Genomic DNA, 20,665 nt, shown 5'->3' with positions numbered 1-20,665 from the left:
CGACATGATCACTATCACTAGATATAAAGAAAATGTTGACTTTCACTCGGTGCTGTTCACTGACAGTAACAAAAAAAGTGTCGTAACGTTATAAGCATAATGCATTGAACTGAATAGGTGCATTATGTAGCCTCATAATGAGGCCTCTCAAATTCAGAAAATTGCATTAAACTAAAATCGGAAGACAGTGTTATCTTTGTTAGACCATACGGGTCGTTGTCATATAAATGCTGTAACGAAATTCAAAGTGTAAATATACAAACTTTATGTTAAAAGTGTAACCGCGACCGTTTCCCATAGGAATGAATGTAAAACATACCCTCCAAAACGAGACCTCCCAAAATTCAGAAAGTGTAACCGCGATGTCCATTGAAATGCATTGAAATGAATGAAGCGCAGATCATGTAGTCCCCAACGTGACGTCATCACCGAATTGCGTAAAAAAAACCGCTAATGTTAAAAACAACAAAAACTGGCATTTAACACCATTTGGAGACATACATATATTGAGTGCTTTATGTACCCATTAATCAACAGTGGTGGTTAACCTGCAACACAGGCTTTAAGATTGACTTTGAACACAGTGAGCGATACAACTTGACAATTACACTGTATCATAGTGTTAATGTGTTGAGTAAAGCTACACATGTTTAGATAGATTTTGTTACCATGTGTGTTTATTCCTGCCATTACAAAAACTAGCATCTCAGATAACGTTAGCGATTAGCTCACGTTGATATGGCAATAGAAAACACCTTCAGTTTTAGGTGTAGTCGCTGACGCTGATTGATTGGCTTGTGAACAGGGCAGCTGCTTTGTATGGCTCTAATAGGCTACTCTGCGGCTAGCAGTAGCCAATCAACAAACGTATTGTGAGTTGTAAATGGTTCTCTTTTCTAGAAATGTCTTGCAATCTTTGGGTGCATGGGTGCATGTTTTAATTTAATCTCCGGCTCCGTTCCCCTCCCGTCCGCTCCCGTTCATTTCTGCACGTCCCGTCCCTATCACGTTACCAACAGTGAAATTGACTCGCGTACCGCAGGATTCCCGAGGGAATACCGTGACCCGCGGGAGTCCCGAAAAATTTTTTCAGCTACCTAGATAGATAGATAGATAGATAGATAGATACTTTATTGATCCCCAGGGAATTAATGAGTGTGTGTGTGTGCCGTTTGCAGAGGGAGAGTGTGTGTGTGTACCGTTTGCAGAGGGAGAGTGTGTGTGTTTGGCGTTTGCAGAGGGAGAGTGTGTGTGTTTGGCGTTTGCTGAGGGAGAGTGTGTGTGTTTGGCGTTTGCAGAGGGAGAGTGTGTGTTTGGCGTTTGCACTCTAGTGAGCAGACATGTCAGACCTCACACAGTTCCTCATAGTCACCACTAGGTGGAGACATTATTTTCAAGAACCTTTTACCTGTTTTTTTCAGCTACCTGTGAATTAATGAGTGTGTGTGTGTGCTGTTTGTAGAATGCTTGTGTGTGTGTGTGTGTGTTTGCCGTATGCAGAGGGAGAGTGTGTGTTTGGTGTTTGCAGAGGGAGTGTGTGTTTGCAGAGAGTGTGTGTGCGTATTTGCCGTATGCAGAGGGAGAGTGTGTGTTTGGTGTTTGCAGAGGGAGTGTGTGTTTGTGTGTTGTTTGCAGAGGGACTGTGTGTGTTTAGCATTTGCAGAGGGAGAGTGTGTGTGTTTGGCGTTTGCAGAGGGAAAGTGTGTGTTTGTGTGTGTGTGTGCCGTTTGCAGAGGGAGAGTGTGTGTGTGTGCCGTTTGCAGAGGGAGAGTGTGTGTGTTTGGCGTTTGCAGAGGGAGAGTGTGTGTGTGTGCCGTTTGCAGAGGGAGAGTGTGTGTGTTTGGCGTTTGCAGAGGGAGAGTGTGTGTTTGTGTGTGTGTGTGCCGTTTGCAGAGGGAGAGTGTGTGTGTGTACCGTTTGCAGAGGGAGAGTGTGTGTGTTTGGCGTTTGCAGAGGGAGAGTGTGTGTGTTTGGCGTTTGCAGAGGGAGAGTGTGTGTTTGTGCCGTTTGCAGAGGGAGAGTGTGTGTTTGTGCCGTTTGCAGAGGGAGAGTGTGTGTGTGTGCCGTTTGCAGAGGGAGAGTGTGTGTGTTTGACGTTTGCAGAGGGAGAGTGTGTGTTTGTGTGTGTGTGTGCCGTTTGCAGAGGGAGAGTATGTGTGTTTGGCGTTTGCAGAGGGAGAGTGTGTGTGTTTGGCGTTTGCAGAGGGAGAGTGTGTGTTTGTGCCATTTGCAGAGGGAGAGTGTGTGTTTGCCGTTTGCAGAGGGAGAGTGTGTGTGTGTGTGCAGTTTGCAGAGGGAGAGTGTGTGTGTTTGGCGTTTGCAGAGGGAGTGTGTGTTTGTGTGTGTGTGTTTGGCGTTTGCAGAGGGAGAGTGTGTGTGTGTGCCGTTTGCAGATGGAGAGTGTGTGTGTTTGGCGTTTGCAGAGGGAGAGTGTGTGTGCCGTTTGCAGAGGGAGAGTGTGTGTGTTTGGCGTTTGCAGAGGGAGAGTGTGTGTTTGTGTGTGTGTGTTTGGCGTTTGCAGAGGGAGAGTGTGTGTGCTTGGCGTTTGCAGAGGGAGAGTGTGTGTGTTTGGCATTTGCAGAGGGAGTGTGTGTTTGTGTGTGTGTGTTTGGCGTTTGCAGAGGGAGTGTGTGTTTGTGTGTGTGGCGTTTGCAGAGGGAGAGTGTGTGTGTTTGGCGTTTGCAGAGGGAGAGTGTGTGTGTGTGCCGTTTGCAGAGGGAGAGTGTGTGTGTTTGGCGTTTGCAGAGGGAGTGTGTGTTTGTGTGTGTGTGTTTGGCGTTTGCAGAGGGAGAGTGTGTGTGTGTGTGCCGTTTGCAGAGGGAGAGTGTGTGTGTTTGGCGTTTGCAGAGGGAGTGTGTGTTTGTGTGTGTGTGTTTGGCGTTTGCAGAGGGAGAGAGTGTGTGTGTTTGGAGTTTGCAGAGGGAGAGGTGTGTGTGTTTGGTGTTTGCAGAGGGAGATTACGACTGCGGCACTCCGCTCCTCATTACGACAGGCTGCTGCAGATTAATTGGCTGCTGCAGATTAATTAACTGCTGTAGATTAATTGGCTGCTGCAGATTAATTGGATGTAATAATTAAAGGAATTTGTGAATTGTGCTTCCAGCTCTCTTGAGCTTTTGTAATAGCCAATGTGTTGTTTGCTTTTACTACTACAAATTGATATGTATATTTTCAACATTCATTATCATACATTGATATGTATATTTTCAACATTCATTATCCTACAGTACATTGTAATTATTTGTGCTTCAGCTGAGAAATAAATAAAAGTCACAAGAGAATTTGCACCCAATAGACTGAGGGCTGCAGAGTCACATAACTCAAGATCATGCACTGGAAACAGAGTGAGTTGCATTCAGGTTGGTTCTGAGCAAAAACACTAGTTTTCCGTTCCTGTTCCAGTCTTCCAAGGGAAACCAGTAAGGACGTTACAGAAGAGCGGTTAATAGCGTTCCTTTAAAAATTACATTCTTTTTATACATTAGATATCAAGGCTAACTGCTAACACTGTCCCTTTATACATTAGATATCAAGGCTAACTGCTAACACTGTCCCTTTACACATTAGATATCAAGGCTAACTGCTAACACTGTCCCTTTACACATTAGATATCAAGGCTAAATGCTAAAAACACTGTCCCTTTACACATTAGATATTAAGGCTAACTGCTAACACTGTCCCTATACATATTAGATATTAAAGCTAACTGCTAACACTGTCCCTATACATATTAGATATCAAGGCTAACTGCTAACACTGTCCCTATACATATTAGATATTAAAGCTAACTGCTAACACTGTCCCTATACATATTAGATATCAAGGCTAACTGCTAACACTGTCCCTATACATATTAGATATTAAAGCTAACTGCTAACACTGTCCCTATACATATTAGATATCAAGGCTAACTGCTAACACTGTCCCTATACATATTAGATATCAAGGCTAACTGCTAACACTGCCCCATTACACATTAGATATCAAGGCTAACTGCTAACACTGCCCCCTTATACATTAGATATCAAGGCTAACTGCTAACACTGCCCCCTTATACATTAGATATCAAGGCTAACTGCTAACACTGTCCCTTTATACATTAGATATCAAGGCTAACTGCTAACACTGTCCCTTTATACATTAAATATCAAGGCTAACTTTTATAAACACAATGTCCCTTTATACATTAGATATCAAGGCTAACTTTTATAAACACAATGTCCCTTTATACATTAGATATCAAGGCTAACTTTTATAAACACAATGTCCCTTTCTTTTCTCCATCTCCTCCCCCTCTCACTCCTCTCTTCTACTCCATCTCTGTGTACTCTAATATTCACACCTCTATGCTGACTGTGTGTGTGTGTGTGTGTGTACTCTAATATTCACACCTCTATGCTGACTGTGTGTGTGTGTGTGTGTGTGTGTGTGCTCTGATATTCACATCTCTATGCTGACTGTGTGTGTGTGTGTGTGTGTACTCTAGTAGTCACATCTCTATGCTGACTGTGTGTGTGTGTGTGTGTGCGCTCTGATATTCACACCTCTATGCTGACTGTGTGTGTGTGTGTGTGCGCTCTGATATTCACATCTCTATGCTGACTGTGTGTGTGTGTGTGTGTGTGTGTGTGCTCTGATATTCACACCTCTATGCTGACTGTGTGTGTGTGTACTCTAGTAGTCACATCTCTATGCTGACTGTGTGTGTGTGTGTGTGTGTACTCTAGTAGTCACATCTCTATGCTGACTGTGTGTGTGTGTGTGTGTGTACTCTAGTAGTCACATCTCTATGCTGACTGTGTGTGTGTGTGTGTGTGTGTGTGTGTGTGTGTGTACTCTAGTAGTCACATCTCTATGCTGACTGTGTGTGTGTGTGTGTGTGTGTGCTCTGATATTCACATCTCTATGCTGACTGTGTGTGTGTGTGTGTGTGTACTCTAGTAGTCACATCTCTATGCTGACTGTGTGTGTGTGTGTGTGTGTGTGCTCTGATATTCACACCTCTATGCTGACTGTGTGTGTGTGTGTGTGCGCTCTGATATTCACACCTCTATGCTGACTGTGTGTGTGTGTGTGTGTGCTCTGATATTCACATCTCTATGCTGACTGTGTGTGTGTGTGTGTGTGTGCTCTGATATTCACACCTCTATGCTGACTGTGTGTGTGTGTGTGTGCTCTGATATTCACACCTCTATGCTGACTGTGTGTGTGTGTGTGTGTGTGTGTGTGTGTGTGTGTGTGCTCTGATATTCACATCTCTATGCTGACTGTGTGTGTGTGTGTGTGTGCTCTAATATTCACACCTCTATGCTGACTGTGTGTGTGTGTGTGTGTGTGCTCTGATATTCACATCTCTATGCTGACTGTGTGTGTGTGTGTGTGTGCTCTGATATTCACATCTCTATGCTGACTGTGTGTGTGTGTGTGTGTGCTCTGATATTCACACCTCTATGCTGACTGTGTGTGTGTGTGTGTGTGTGCGCGCTCTGATATTCACACCTCTATGCTGACTGTGTGTGTGTGCTCTGATATTCACACCTCTATGCTGACTGTGTGTGTGTGTGTGCTCTGATATTCACACCTCTATGGCTCCAGAGTTAATGGGAGCTGAGGAACAGGCTGGCCAGGACAAAAACAACAATGAAATTACAATAGAATAGACAAAACAATACAAACAGCCTCCGTAATAAACACAGCAATTAACGCAGTAACGAGCTTAACGAGCCAGGCCAGTAACAACTCTAACGAGCCTGCAGCAGCCCTAAGATAAGCAGACAGACCCACCTCCTCAGTCCCTCATTCAACACAGCAGCAGCATACAGGCCCACCTCCTCATACAGGCCCACCTCCTCACACAGGCCCACCTCCTCTCCTCACACAGGCCCACCTCCTCATACAGGCCCACCTCCTCACACAGGCCCACCTCCCCTCCTTATACAGGCCCACCTCCTCTCCTCATACAGGCCCACCTCCTCACACAGGCCCACCTCCTCTCCTCATACAGGCCCACCTCCTCACACAGGCCCACCTCCTCTCCTCATACAGGCCCACCTCCTCTCCTCACACAGGCCCACCTCCTCACACAGGCCCACCTCCTCTCCTCACACAGGCCACCTCCTCATACAAAAAAACAGCTAGAAACCAGCTTATACTGGTAGCTGGTCTTTGCTGGTTTTCTTCCAGCTCTTGCTGGTCTTGGCTGATTTTTTCAGCAGGGATTAAATACAATTGGCAAAAAAAAACAATTTTACAGATGTAATGGCAGTTTTGAAACAGAATTTGCATCCCAGCATGTTTTAAGAGGTTGGTTAAAAGATGGTTAGGGGGCAGCCGTGGCCTACTGGTTAGCGCTTCAGACTTGAAACTGGCATGGCTGAAGTGCCCTTTGTAGCTGACGCTGGAAGGTCAGTTGAAGCATAAGAGGAAATAAGAGATTTTATGTGAATGTATCATTGAATATTGTGTGAATTGAGTCATTGTATTTGGATTATGCAATTCATGTAAATTGATCATGTTTAATTTGTACTTGGGCGGGTGTGTTTCACGTGACCTTTCCTTATTTGACCCGGACGCGTTAGCGTTCAGAATGGACTAAGAATAAGGCCGCATGTACGTGATTCTAAGTTGTATGTGAAGTTGAACTGAATTCTACTGCTGGCTATCAGGCGCACACGGTAATGAACTATTTTATATGTATCGTATTTTAAAGATTGATTGTATGTTTCTTGTTGTGATGTTATGTGTAAAACTGTTGTTGTATGTTTGTCTTTGTATGTCGTAGTTTTCACGGTGTTCCAAACAGCAAATAAACTTGGAATTGGACATCAGTATGAGACGTGGAGTCACTGAATTTAAGCAATAGGCCAGTGGATAGTTACAGTGAAAACGTGCCTGAAACGGTGGAAACGGCCTACTTCCATCCTACTGAGACCTGCTCTGCTCCTGTGAGGTACCCTACCGAATTCAACGTGTGACTGCTGAGCTGTTCCTGGATCTTCGATCGGCTGCTTATCGTGGTGAACTACAGATTATCGCACTTGTGCTACTCCCTTTCCTTGTGGATTACGGACCTTCGCCCATGTTTTCCATTCCTGGTGGATTATTGCAGGTTACAAGCTTCATCGTCGCGTCTGCTCCTCGGGACTCTCAAGTTCAGCGCGCAGCTTTGCTACACTAGCTGCGGTGGGATTCAGGTCCTGTAATTCATCCAACAGCCACTGCCGTGTACTCCCAGGTTAGACTGTGCCTTACTAACATGCAACTTTGACAAAGTGATTACTGAAAGTTTAAACTCAATGCTCTTATCGCAACTGCTACTTTATTGCTGTAAACATGGTTATATTGTGAATGGATATTTCTTTGTTTAAATGTTGATAAAATTATGTTGTCATTCATTTAGCCTATTATGGTTGAATGTAGGGGAATTGGTTTAATAGTATTCAATCTGAGAGTGCCTTATTGACATGAACTGTTTTATTGCATGTTTAGTTTTAAGTGCCTGTTAAATATTTATGTGAAGTCATCTCAAATTCTTAAGAAGTTGTAAAAATGTCAGTACAAGGTGAATCAACCTCTCAGGGTGGTGAATTAGCAGGGCAAAATGATTCCCCATTAGAGGAAGGGGCAGTAATCAACGGTGAGATTGCACTAGAAAGTGAGAATGAAGTTGATGTTGTGAGGGATCGCCATGTATCTTGCACTTCATGCACAGTGAAATCCGAAGCAAGACAAAAGGAGCTTAGTTTTGTTTTGACGAAGACAAATGAAGAAACCAGGAAATCAGTTTGTGAGAAACACTTGACACCAAAGATGCAAGAGTTGAAAGAGCAGGAATATGGTCAAAGGGAGAGAAAATGTACAACTGCGTATGAAAAATGGAAGACTGAAGCCCGAAACATTCGCTCAAAGTTAAAGCAACAATGTTCAGAGAGTGATCTGTGTAATATTATGGATGTCGTTGAGAAGCAAGAATCTGTATTGAAAGGTTTTTATGATGATTTGCGAGTCTATGCACCACCAAATCAAGAAATTAGGAGGAAAATTGACGCATGTGTAGCTGTTACTGCAGACCTATTTAAATTACTGAAGGTTCGTTTAACTGAAGATTACATTGATTTTGAGCCTGAGGCAGAGAAGGTAAGATTATGCATGCTGTTTGATAATAAATATGCTAGGTCCATATTCGGATCTACAGTTTCTAGAGCCTCAGTTGTTAGTTATCATTCCAACCCCGTATCGGAGTCAGCTAGCATTTCCATTAGAAGGGCAGAGATCGCTGCAGAAGCTGAAATGGAAGAAGAAATTGAGACACAACGCCAGCAACTGAAAAGGCTTGAAAACCGTAGAGATATTGAGGTTATGGAAGCCAAGCTAAAAGTTTATGCAGAGGAAGAGTCAAAAGCCAAAACTGGGCAATGTAACCAAGCATGCAGTGATATAATTGATCCAAGTCCACCTGTCAATAATAAATCACATCTGCAAGCAGGGGCGCAGGAGGCACGGGGGACGTGGGGGACGTGTCCCACGCAGTGCTGAAGAGACGGCCGTCGTCCCCCTCACTTTTGATAAGGAAAAAAAGCCTTATATACGCTAAATAAATAATAACATATAGGTACGCTAAATACATAATAACCTATAGGTACGCTAAATACATAATAACCTATAGGTACGCTAAATACATAATAACCTATAGGTACGCTAAATAACATATAGGGTTTGCGCTAACTATGTAAAACTCCCCATTAACAGCATCACATCACTAACCACAGCCATCTACAGTACTGTAAGACTGCACAATCTCATATTCACTCTGTTGGATATCTGAAGCCAGTTTGTCTACTAACAACCATCATTAGAGATGCTTTTCGTTTGGAGCGGCATACTGGTAGGCCATCAAAAGCATAACATTTTCGGTTTGGTTTGGGATCTAATTTACTTTTGGACTGTTTGATTATATTGCTAAATGTTGGGACTGATGGGCACTGAACTCTGGGAGATATTTGATGGTTCACTGTTATGTTTCATGCAGTTGAAAAAGTGTCGGGATTTCCACCGCTGTTTATTGCGAGACAAGGCAGCCATTCATTGAATAGGGGTTGTGCTGTAATAGAAACCTTTTTGCGTAGCCAAGTAGCCTAAATTGAGTTATTGTTTAATTATGCATGATTTAGTAGGCTACTTTTTATTAAATACGTAGGCTGGAATGCCTTGAGTCACGCAATAATTGCGTTAAATGTAGTAGGCTTAAGCCTCTGGCAATTAGCTCGAAAGGGCCGCAAGACAATGAGCTTGAGAACGTGTGTTGGAGACCCATGGTAGGAAAACGACTTTATTAATCCAACCAACAATATAATAAAATATTAAGAAGAGGTGTTATTTCATTGACTGAAATCGAAGCAATGTCTTCTAGTGCTGGTGGACTGATGGCAATTGTTGGTATGGTATAGGCAAATATGGGAACCTGCCTTTATTTGTCCGGCTATAAATAGAATCAATCCTGGGCATAATTTGAGGATTTATGGTAGCCTATCTCCTGCTCAGCATGACATTAGCTGTTATGTTTATTGATAACAAACTCAACTAGCCTACTGATCAACTCGTTTTCACTAGCCTAACTATAAAATACAAGTATATAGGCCTACCCAAAGTTTTTGTTCTAAGACATTTATTTCAAACATTGGATACTTCAGTTACCTTGGTGCATAAATCCCAGAGAGTAGGCTACCACACCCCAGAGTGATGGGCCTTTCTTACGCGTTCAGTGTGGGATATAAACAAGCTGAGAATTTAGCGGTGTCACGTCTGGCTGTCACAGACATGGGGAGCTCTTTGAAGCTTGGGATAATGTGGTACAGTTATTACAGTAACAGTATTTTATTTTACTTCTTATGTAATATATATTTTTGTTTAAATGCTGTTGGAACAAATAGTAGTTGATTATAAAGGCAACTTTCTGTTGCAATTTTCTGTGTGTTCTGGACTGGTTAATATTTATGCAATGTTAGAACATGTTGGCTTAACAAGTTGTTAAGCCAACATGTTCTAACATTGCATAAATATTAACTGCAGACACAGAGTGGAGAGTTGATTTGGTTTATACCAGACATCTTAGGTACTGTAGGCCTAACTAGGCTATTTGATCATGTAGTCTATGTTTGGATCATAGGCATGATGATTCATTCATGGCTTCATAAAATATCAACATCATGTTGCTTTTTGAGTATTCTACCATTGGCCCAAGTAGTGTAAAATAAATCTAAACAAATTAAATAAAAGTAGAATTGCACATAGCAAGAAGCTGGTCTGAGGGCAGATCTGGTGTTGTGCTCATCTCACAGTTTTGACAATTACAATCCAAAAATATTTTGAAAACAATCAATGGTATTATCTTAATATTCTGGCAAGTTTAAAATATGATGGTCGAAAGTGGGCCAGAGGTGGCGATCCGATATCTGGAAATCTGATCTCACTATGGGTTTGTGTTCACAATTTGGTCCCCCTCACTTTCAAAATATCTCCTGTGCCCCTGTCTGCAAGAGCCAAAGGTTAAAAGTGTGCTAGGTCTAGCACGCAGTGATACAGCTGATCCCAGTTCAATCGTCAATACTATGCCAAGTCCGCAAGAGCAAGTCACAGAGAATGAAACATCCTTATTGCAAGCACTCCAAGAGTCAATGTCCTTAACACGACTTCCTGTTCCAGAGCCCTCCATATTTTCTGGGGACCCACTTAAGTTTATTGAATGGAGTACAGGCTTCAAGGCTCTTATAGAAAGACGGTGCTCGGATCCAGCGGATAGACTGTTCTATTTACAAAAATACCTTAGTGGTGATGCAAAATCTGCTCTGGAAGGCAGCTTTTACAGGAAAGATGATCAGGCCTATCAACAAGCGTGGGATAAGTTGAATGCAAGTTATGGTCATTCCTTCGTGACGCAGCGTGCCTTCAGAGAGAGGCTCAATAGATGGCCGAAAATTGGCGCAAAGGAGTATATTAAGTTAAGAGAATTTAGTGACTTCTTGCAGTCATGTAGTGATGCCATGCCTCATGTTAAGGGCCTTCAGGTGCTAAATGATTGTGAGGAAAACCAAAGGATGCTGGCCAAACTCCCTGACTGGGTGACGAGTAGATAGAACCGTCTGGTGACAGAGAAACTAGACCAAGCCAATGATTATCCTGGCTTCAGTGAGTTTGTATCATTCATCTCAAAGGAGGCACCCATAGCATGCAACCCGGTATCATCACTCTACGCTTTAAAGACTTCTGATGAAAGGCTGTTAAGAGAAATCAAACAGTCACGGGCAAACACATTTGTCACCAATGTTAAGGATTCAGATGCAGAATGTGCTACTTTTAACTCAAATGATGCTGATGACTCTGGAGATTCCAGGGAACCTAAAACCTCACAGACAAATGATCCTAGTTTAGTCAAATGTGCATGTTGTGGAGAAAGCCACTCCATACATAAATGTCAAAAACTAATAGAAAGATCTGCAGACGAAAGAAAAAAGTTTGTCTTTGACAATAAACTATGCTTTGCATGCTTGAGGAGGGGACATAATTCCAAGGACTGCAGAAACAGAGCTACTTGTGCATTATGCAAGAGACGCCATCCAACCCTTTTGCATGAAGAACGTCCTGTAACAGACCAGTCATCTTTACAACGAGTCTCGCAAGTTGAAAGGGGTACGACTTTAACATCATGCTATGTGAATGGGGGGGGGGGGCCGGTAGTACCTCCATGATTGTCCTAGTTTGGCTCTCATCACATAATACTGAAATGTTGGTGTACGCCTTATTGGATACGCAAAGCAGTCATACATTTGTTGACCAAGAAATATGTGAAGGTTTGCATGCAGTGAGGGAGCCTGTAAAATTAAAACTTTCCACCATGATGGGAAAGGATGCGGTTGTGATGAGCCAAAGAGTTGAGGGACTCAAAGTTAGAGGATTCTCCTCAAATGAATTTATCTGTTTGCCGCCTGCTTACTCAAAAGATTTTATTCCCCTTGAACGTGCACATATCCCCACCCGTGAAACGGCTAGAAAATGGACACATCTTGCAGCTATAGCTGATGAAATGCCCATGCTGATGGATTGTGGCGTTGGGCTCTTAATTGGTTACGATTGCTCCAGAGCACTGGCGCCTAGGCAGGTAATTACTGGCGGCGACTACGAGCCTTATGCCGTCAAAACGGACCTAGGCTGGAGTATTGTAGGGAGTGCATCACAGTGTTTGAACTCTAAGGATGTGACAGGTCTGTGCCACTGGGTGTCAGTCAGAGAATTCCCTTCTATAGCGCCATCTGCTGCCATTAAAGTGCTTGAATTGGACTTTGCAGATACCCGACCAGGTGAAAGGAGCATATCTCAGGAGGACATCCAGTTCCTGGAGATCTTAAAGGGAGGTGTGCATCAAAATGATTGTGGCCACCTAGAAATGCCCCTCCCTTTCAAAGCAAGACCCTACCTCCCAGACAATAAGAAACTTGCACAAGTCCGGCTAAAGCACCTCAAAAGGAAACTGGATAGAGATCCTAAATTCAAACATGACTATGTGAAATTCATGGAAGGTAGAGCCCGACCGATACAGGATTTTGAAGGCCGTACCGATACAAAGATTTGTTGATTTAAAAATCCGATATGCCGATATATCGGCCGATATTTTATTTTTTTTCAGAAACGCGCAACAAAACATTAACAGATTTCCCTAACATTAGTTATTTGTAGTTATTTATGAGTATTGACTAAAATAATATGATAATGCATTTTAAAAACAAACTTGTTTATTTTAAAATAATATTGTCACAGTGGAACAGAGGAACATCAAAATATATTACATTTCTGATAAATAAAATGTATAAAAATAGAAACTTAAGATATGAAACAAAGTCCTTTGAACAAAAACACAATAACAACAACAACCAAATCAAAGTTACCAGTATTAAAAGACTTGGTATGCTTCATAAATATAATGTTGAACTAAGACTGGAGACAAATTCTGTGAAGTACTGATAAATAACAACAGCAAAATATAAATTGCTAACAGTATATGAGGTAGTATACTGAATCAGTCAATCTTCAATAGCTCCAGTCCAGCAGAGGCAGGTTGTAGTACAAGAAGCAAATTTTCTCTGCATTCTCTCCTTTCAAAGAGCTTCGCCTATCCTCATAAAAATATTCCCTATGGTGCTGAACACTCTTTCGCTCGCCACAGAGGAGGGTGGACAGGAGAGGTACTGCCTTGCCAAAGCTGACAGTCTGGTAAAACGGTTGGTGTTGTGTTTCCACCAATCATATGGATTCCCACTCTTTCTGTCAATGACAGGCTCTCTGATGTACCCATCTAGCTCTTCGATGATCCCCTCTGGTTCCACTGCCTCACTGGTGGATGGAAGGAGCACAGTGTCATAAAGCGAGTCTAAGAGACTGGGTACTTGGTCCTCTGTTCTCGGCCTTTTAGGATCGGTCTCCTCAGATGGAGTTTCAGTGGCAGAATCTGGTCGACTGGTCTCCATAGCCTCTTTTAGCCAGGTTTTCACTTTTACCAGAATTTCTGGTACCAAAGGCCGCTCTTTGTACCGTGGGTCCAGGACACAGGCAAGCACCACCTTTTTAGAGTCTTTGACTTTTGCAAACCTTTTTTGAAAACTATCCAGCATGAATTTTCTTGTGGTTTGAATACCTCTGGTGGTTGGTCCCTCTGACTCAAGTAAACGTTGTAACACTGCTAAACATGGTAGAATGCAGGATGTGGATGAGTCCTCTCTGCTGAATACCAGTGTCACCTCCTCCAGTGGTCCAAGGGTCTCTGCCAGGTTCATTCCTCCGCTGACAGACATGAGCAATGTCCATGGTCGCTAGCATATGCAGTGATGGCTCTTTTCTGTTCAATCATCCTCACCAACATGTGTAATGTAGAGTTCCACCTTGTCTGTACTGCCTGTAAGATCGAATGCTGTGGGACACCTAGCTCCTCCTGAATTTTAGATAGGCGTAGCTGTGCTGTAACAGAGTGGTTGAAGTGTGTTGCAATTTTCTTGAGCTTTGCCAGAATGTCCACCACCACTCTCTGGGAACTGAGGCCATCATTTACAACTAGGTGCAGTATGTGAGCACTGCAGCTCAGGTCTGGCATCTCAACAAGGCGCCTTTCACCATATTTGCCCCACTGTCCCTGAGCACAAGCATGACCCGCTCCTCATCAATTTCCCATTCTTCAAGCATGGACAGAAATGTCTCTCCAATGTACTCTCCTGTGTGGGACTGTGACAAGGATTTCACGTTCAAGACAAGTTGGATGTATTTTTAAATTTGAGGCTGCCAGATCCCTGGCTCACAGAGGCTTTGCAGACGTTGCACGTGACTGTACCTGATGGGCCTTTTGTGAAATGCTCCCATACATGACTTCGTCCTCCACTTGCCATCTGTCAAAATATAAAGTAAACAAGCCAGGTGAGATATACAAAAAACAACATAACATAAAACATAAACATAAAAATAAAATGATTGCTGCTACAGCCACAACTATTACTACCAGCAATATTATTATTATTATTGACAGTAATAATTACAAAAAATAACTAGAATTGCGGTTCCGAGGAACTGCAAGAGTGGGTTTGATCAGGGGCATGGAACTCGGCCTCATCCAAGGATTCCAACGGTACCTCATTCATGAAAATCGGACATACGGGTCAAAAGTTACATGCACACACCTTCATATACACAGACAGCCCAGCCCAGCCCAGCCCATTAGAGCTCTGCCAGATGGCTCAGAACTCTGCCAGGTGCAAGCTTAAACAATTAGAGCTGTGATGTCACAATCGAATTAGAATCCTTGAACATTCCGCCATTCATTTCAATGGGGCCCAAAAACGCCTAAAAACGGGAATACCGCGAAAACGACAAGGGCCAGCGACACGAAATTAACAAGCAAGTTACACCGGTTCGGGCCTGAATTTTTGGAGTTCAAACCGCGTCGATAGCTCAAACGGTCTAGGAGCAGTAGTTCGGCCAAAAAGTGGGTGAAAAAGAAGATATAACTAGAATTGCGGTTCCGAGGAACTGCAAGAGTGGGTTTGATCTGGGGCACGGAACTCGGCCTCATCCAAGGATTCCAACGGTACCTCATTTATGAAAATCGGGCACACGGATCAAAAGTTATCTGCATCAACGCAACATCCAATAAGCTAAAACGCATAAATAACGTGGTTGCTATGCTGGTTGCTAGGGCAATCATGCTGGTTGCTCAGGTGGTCGCTAGGTTAGAAGGCCAGTGCCTCCTGAGAGGCCTGAAGGGTCAGTTCTGAGGTTGTTGACTGCTGAAACCGAAAAATGGACTGCATTTTCTTAAAAGACAATGTGACTGAAGTGCGGGCAAAGTTTGCACAGAAATGTACGATTTTTCCCACCCTCATCGACCTTGTCATAAAACTTGTTTAAATGATCACACGACGCCTCCTTGCTGCTTTGTCGTCTACATCAGCCTTTCTCAAACTTCTTTGACCTGAGGCCCAGTCAAGGCATACTTTGGGGTCATAGGGCCCACCTACATGAACCTACCCCCTCCTCCCACCCCCCATCAAATTGTAATATCACCACAATTATTATTTTTTTTATACTATATTGCTATACATGCACTTCAAAACAGTCAATGTTTAAAGTGCTAAGATTGTTCACAAAAGTTTGTGAAAGCATGCACATCAGAGTACTGCTTTACTAATGTAAAATATAATTAGGCCTACACTAGTTTCATTGTTTTTGCATTGTTGCATGATTGATATGCTATTTAATTACATTTCATTTGAATGCCTGAATGTAAGAATTCAGGAAACACAATACCAGCTTTTAACATTTATGTTGTTTACTAGTTTATGTAAATCACATAACACATGAACTGTTTACATACTACCAGTGGCGGCTGGTGGTATTTTTTTCTAGTGAAGCAGTTATGAAATTATGATCCCCCCCCCCCCCCCCCACCACACACACACACACCACGGAAACGAACATTGTGCCTAACACACCTGCCAAAGTTGGTGAGGTTGATGTATGAGACACACGATGACATTGAACTGTCTGCAATGGCATAAACAAAAGCTATGTTGTTTGATCAGTCAGAGAACTCTGAGTAATTTGTTGAGAAATCAAGACCTGTTTACCACCATCTCAAAGTACAGGCCACAAATGGGGTGTAGTAGGCCTAAGACTGGACAAGACAGTAAACAAGGTTTATGTATTATTATTATAATTATTATTATTATAAGTTTGCATATTTTTGTTAGACATATTGCTTGCAAAGACTAGGCTATCTATGGCCATGCCCCCAAAAAAGAGCATCTCCAGTTTAGCACTAATTAGTCACTAGGTAAGTCTCTATACTGAAAACAATACCAACTATATTTTCTGATCTTGATATAAGATGAATAACACTTGGTTAGACTGTATTAGATAAGCAGTTTTTGCAGTGTAGCCTATTAATGCCAAGTTGTTGATATCCACATCTTGAAACAACAACCTTCCAATAGGCCCTATTCTAAGCTACTAATTATGCCCCATAAGCAATGTCAAATTCAGTAGCCTATTGAGACACATTCTTGCCTCTGGGATACATTATACCATGACTGCTGCTCTGGCATATGTTTGACCAACCGGTTTGTTTCTGTCACAGCCTTCCTTCTATACAGAAGTAAAAATCCACTTGACATTTGCCTCCTGATACACTGAAGAATCCTAGAATTTTTTTCTGAATCAATCAGTATCTGTTTCGTTTTTAAATGGTAGTTGAAATTTAGCTTCAAGTAGATTGTTCTGAATTGCCTTTGACAAAAATAGGATTTAACCATTTTAAAGCCAAGACGTTATAACACATCCATAACATAGGCTAATGTTATCATAACACATCAGTGAACTTACAGGATGGCTACGTTGAGAAGCTGCACTTTCTAATCAATGCATAGCCTACTTGGAACAAGTTTATCCTTACCGTAGCACCCACGAACTGTGTTAATTTCACAGGAAGTCTCTTGGTCTCCCCTCTGCATTCACTCATAGGTCCTCATTTCAAAAAACTGTAAAGAATCCTGTAAATTGCGGTCAACGATGTTCATCGCCTGAAACTTCCGTCGAATCCATCTTGCTAGGACTTAGCGAGTCACTAACGTTAGCTGTGGGGAGACCGCTAGCAAGCTTTCCACCTAGCTTATGTTAGAAAACACAGAGCTACACACAATACTTCTAAATAAAACGTTCTCCCCTACACAGAAAAAAATCCAATGTACCTTACAAAATGAATGTAAAACAAACTATGTGAATGAGTTACACAATTTATAATGAAACTCTAGTGAGGTCACTGAAGGCAACTGAAAAGTGATGGCAAGCTAATGGAGACAGTGATTAGCCAGAGTGTTGCGTCAATCATATTCAACGGCAGGAAGTGTGAAATTCTGCCCAATCGGTCACTGCTTCACGGGTGGGACTTATCTGCCATAAGGATCAATTGAAACGGAAAAAATCCACGAGCCGCCTGGGGTTTCACTCGATTTACATTGAAGTCAATGGGGAAAGATATCTATGGTAGTGAAGCAAAACGAAAAGTTGGTGAAGCAGTCTGATTCACTGTAATTCTCTGTTCCACCGCGGGTGACTGATGGCGCTGTTGTCACTCACAGAATTGATTTCAGGAAAACAGTTCGTGTTAGTGACTGTATTTCTGTTTCAAAGGAGTGAAATTGGGATTATTATAAGATTTTTTTTGTGTTTTGTTTTTTACTTTTTTTTGGTGAAGCACTGCTTCACCTGTAGTCTTATAGAAGCCTCCTCTGCATACTACTGATAGCCCATTACTGTACACAATAATACTGTGCCCATTCATTAACATATATTAAACATCAGGCGTCTTGTTTACACATTTAAACCATATTTGCACTTCGAATTTCGCTTCCAAACTGTAATAACTACATCTACAAAGTCTAAAGAAGATAACCATGTAGTCTGTTCATAGATAAGATCAATTTTGACAGAACTACAGACTTCGTGAAAGTAGCCTAGTAGTCCTACATAAAAGGCTCCATATTCACTTCATTGCAAAATCGCGGTTGGTCTGTTTACACACTAAAACCATATTTACACTTCGAAATTCGCTTCCAAATTGTAGTAACTACATCTACGAAGTCTAAGGAAGATAATCATGTAGTCTGTTCATAGATAAGATACATTTTGACAGAACTACAGATTTCGTGAAAGTAGCCTAGAAGCCCTACATAAAAGGCTCCATTAACTTCATTGCAAAATCGCGGTTGGTCTGTTTACACACTAAAACCATATTTACACTTCGAAATTCGCTTCCAAATTGTAGTAACTACATCTACGAAGTCTAAGGAAGATAATCATGTAGTCTGTTCATAGATAAGATACATTTTGACAGAACTACAGACTTCGTGAAAGTAGCCTAGAAGCCCTACATAAAAGGCTCCATTAACTTCATTGCAAAATCGCGGTTGGTCTGTTTACACACTAAAACCATATTTACACTTCGAAATTCGCTTCCAAATTGTAGTAACTACATCTACGAAGTCTAAAGAAGATAATCATGTAGTCTGTTCATAGATAAGATACATTTTGACAGAACTACAGACCTCGTAAAAGTAGTACCTAAAATGAGTGTGATAAATGGCCATCACGTAGCCTAAAGCATATAGCACTAGCATATGACAACAGCAAATAGCTAACGTTTACGTTAGCCTAACTTACTTATCGTTGACGTTGACCCGTTGACGTTGACGTTCTTTTTAATAAACTGCCTGTAGACTTACACAGTTCTGAATGCTTCGGTTTACATGTAGATACCCTCATTATGCTACAGTGTGAGTGTTGCTATTTGGAGCCTTGGTAGCTATTTATTTTTACTACGTTTAGTTCAAGTGCTCTGGTTCAAGCATCGTTGTGTTTGGTGGGTCAGGTGACGAGCCGTCGGATCACAGCACAGCACCCAGAATGCATTGCAACACACCGTCTTAAAGGGACTCATCGTTAGGTCGGCTTTAAATAGCATACAGAACCTATAGTAATATAACGTTGTCTGTAAGCTCCACAGATCGTGGCAAGACAAGTGAATTGAGTGTGGACTTCTTGCCGGGCAATAATGAGTAACTTAACTTGGATAGTGATGCGTGGATGTGCATAATATCTGTATGAATGCGTGTTTCTCAATGTAATAATCTATACAACTGTACACATGACTGTGTTTGAATGGAGCTAGCTGGGCATAGAACTGGGCTGAATGGATTGGGAAAATATATATATATTTTTTTTAATGACCTATATGAACATGGTTTGGCTTTAAAAAAAAAGATGAAGCGCTGTCTCATCTTTTTTTACATGACCTTTACAACCTATATGAACATGGTTTGGCTTTAAAAACAAAGATGAAGCGCTGTCTCATCTTTTTTTACATGACCTTTACAACCTATATGGACACTTAGTGCTGGCAAGGCATTGAACTGGGCTTCTTTCAAGGATTCCAACGGTACCTCATTCATGAAAATCGGACATACGGGTCAAAAGTTACATGCACACACCTTCATATACACAGACAGCCCAGCCCATTAGAGCTCTGCCAGATGGCTCAGAACTCTGCCAGGTGCAAGCTTAAACAATTAGAGCTGTGATGTCACAATCGAATTAGAATCCTTGAACATTCCGCCATTCATTTCAATGGGGCCGAAAAACGCAGAAAAACGGGAATACCGCGAAAACGACAAGGGCCAGCGACACGAAATTAACAAGCAAGTTACACCGATTCGGGCCTGAATTTTTGGAGTTCGAACCGCGTCGATAGCTCAAACGGTCTAGGAGCAGTAGTTCGGCCAAAAAGTGGGTGAAAAGGAATAATAAATAAAGTAAACTTAAGAAGAACAATAGTGGCTTTCAGCCATGCTGTGGGCTTGCTGGATCAAACCCACTAATAATAATAACTAGAATTGCGGTTCCGAGGAACTGCAAGAGTGGGTTTGATCAAAGGCACGGAACTCGGCCTCATCCAAGGATTCCAACGGTACCTCATTTATGAAAATCGGGCACACGGATCAAAAGTTGTCTGCATTAACGCAACATCCAATAAGCTAAAACGCATAAATAACATGGTTGCTATGCTGGTTGCTATGGTGGTCGCTAGGTTGACATTACAGGGGTTGTTGCTAGGGTAATTAGTTAGTTGCTAGTAAGCCATCTTAAGCTGACTGCATAAAGTGATTATTTTAAGAGATACATTTTCAAACCAGAACTGTGTATAGGTCATGGTTAAAAACGTATCAGAATCTCAGAAATAATCACGTAATGCAGCCAGTTTAAGATTTTTTAAGAAGTCAGATTTTTTAAAGGCAATCAAATTTCTGCTGACTCTCTTCTGGCTGCGGTTAAAGGCCAGCGCCTGCTGAGAGGCCTGAAGGGTCAGTTCTGAGGTTGTTGGCTGCTGGAACCGAAAAAAGGACTGCATTTTCTTAAAAGACAATGTGACTGAAGTGCGGGCAAAGTTTGCACAGAAATGTACGATTTTTCCCACCCTCATCGACCTTGTCATAAAACTTGTTTAAATGATCACACGACGCCTCCTTGCTGCTTTGTTGTCTACATCAGCATTTCTCAAACTTCTTTGACCTGAGGCCCA

General features: G+C 42.1%; 1 pseudogene; it reads right to left on the bottom strand.

Annotated features, from left to right (window-relative positions):
• Window positions 1-13,080: 13,080 nt before the first annotated feature.
• Window positions 13,081-14,295, bottom strand: LOC143127835 (zinc finger BED domain-containing protein 4-like; annotated as a pseudogene).
• Between the last annotated feature and the right edge of the window lie 6,370 nt (window positions 14,296-20,665).

The sequence above is a fragment of the Alosa pseudoharengus genome, unplaced genomic scaffold (assembly GCF_046254945.1).
Source record: "Alosa pseudoharengus isolate Yale_2024_CS ecotype anadromous, Long Island Sound unplaced genomic scaffold, YU_APseudo_1.1 YU_APseudo_1.1_scf_17, whole genome shotgun sequence".
Classification (NCBI taxonomy): domain Eukaryota; kingdom Metazoa; phylum Chordata; class Actinopteri; order Clupeiformes; family Clupeidae; genus Alosa; species Alosa pseudoharengus.
The sequence above is the reverse complement of the archived record's forward strand: the minus strand, read 5'-3'. Positions and strand labels throughout refer to the sequence as shown.